The following is a 1,874-nucleotide window of genomic DNA, read 5'->3' on the forward strand; positions in this document are numbered from 1 at the left end:
AATTATGTTTCATTCCATGAACCGGTTTTCTAACCTTTTCATATTCATCTTCAGATGGGTTCTGGAAGCTACATCATTGACTCCAGCGTAACGTTGGGTGCTGGATCTGTGACAAGAAGATGGAACACGCTTTAATGTATCGCCATGAGTATTGTTTATCTGTGGATATGGATGTAAATTTAGTTTTTACTGCTACAGTATGGGCGGCTTTTTTCCGTTAGTGTCTATCTGTCTGCTTCCGTTTTGATGGCCAGTTAGTATATCACTTCCCACACTTTTACACAATCTATATTAATTTACACTCTGACAGCGAAACTTTGCCAACATCCAGCATGTGCTGTACAACTGTTGCTGACAAAAAGATATAGCATAGGCCTACTTTGCACAGAGATGTATTTTGTTCTTTTTTACACGTATTTAAGTCGATATAAAAAAACACTCCGTCATCAGGCCACAAGTGGCCCATCGGGACCATCCGACCGCCGTGTCATCCTCAGCTGAGGATGTGGATAGGAGGGGCGTGTGGTCAGCACACCGCTCTCCCGGTCGTTACGAGGGTTTTCTTTGACTGGAGCCGCTACTATTCGGTCGAGTAGCTCCTCAATTGACAACACGAAGCTGAGTGCACCCAGAAAAATGGCAACAAGGCATGGCGGCCCAGATGGTCACCCATCCAAGTGCCGGCCACGCCCGACAGCGCTTAACTTCGGTGATCCAACGGGAACCGGTGTATACACTGCGGCAAGGCCGTTGCCAAGTCGAAATAAGGGCAAATGAAAATAAATAAATTAGTTCAAGAACAAACTTCAAGTGATCTCATGTCTTATTTCTATTCTTATATAAACGTATAATACAGTCAGTTTACACCAAATATTTTAATCACGATTGACATTAACATGAATTCCCAGGAATCAATAACACAGAGTTATTGTATTTGCAATGAGATGCAGCTGTTTGTATGACCATGACCTTTATATTTAAATTTTAAATAGCAACAAACCCTCAAATGAGCTGTTGGCTTATTTCTACTCTTACGTTAACATGATCTGGAATATTAGTAAGAGTAGAGTCTGTTTATTTTAGCTAAAGGTAATATGTATAAAAGTTGTAATGAACTAAAGCTGTTTGTATGACCGTGCACTTTACATTTAAAAACCAAGAACAAAAGTTCGAGTGAACTGTTGACTTATTTTTGTTCTTACATTAACGTGATCTGAAATATTGGTAAAGGCAGATTCTGTTTGTTCCAGCTAGAAGTAATATGTATAAAATTAATGCTTTATATTAACAGTGGAGGGCTTTACCATTTAGAAATATAGTACAGGTGTGGGTCACGTTGACTAAAAAAGCGATCGACTGACAGGGCACATCCTAAGGCATCAAGGAATCGTCAGGTTGGTAACAGAGAGAAGTGCGGGCTTTCTAGAGGGAGACTAAGACTGGAGTACGCAGTAAGCAGGTCCAAAGGAATGTAGGTGCAGAGATGAGGAGGCTCGCACGGAGTACGCTAACATAGAGAGCTGCATCATACTAGTTCTCGCACTCAGCAACAGAACTACGAGAGCTGCATCACGCCAATCTTCGAACTCAAGAACACCACCACAACATCACAGATTTCATAATCATCGACATATGTTTGTTTTATTTGGTATTTTTAACATATTAGTTAAAGTGAGGATGTAGTAATACGAGGGCCATTCGATAAGCAATGCAACACATGTTCTTTCTCGGCCACTTTCGGTTGAAAAAATACGGTGTTTGTTGTGAAACATCATGGAATATTCCCGTGTCGGCCCCTGTAGTTTCATGAAGTTCCTATAGATGGCGTCGCTATTTGTAGACATCAAAATGGCGGCTATAATAAAGGCGCGTTC

The 1,874-nt window shown here is 41.0% G+C and overlaps 1 pseudogene; it reads right to left on the minus strand.

Annotated features, from left to right (window-relative positions):
* Positions 1-637: 637 nt before the first annotated feature.
* Positions 638-755, minus strand: LOC126250527 (5S ribosomal RNA; annotated as a pseudogene).
* Positions 756-1,874: the final 1,119 nt, after the last annotated feature.

The sequence above is a fragment of the Schistocerca nitens genome, chromosome 3 (assembly GCF_023898315.1).
Source record: "Schistocerca nitens isolate TAMUIC-IGC-003100 chromosome 3, iqSchNite1.1, whole genome shotgun sequence".
NCBI lineage: Eukaryota > Metazoa > Arthropoda > Insecta > Orthoptera > Acrididae > Schistocerca > Schistocerca nitens.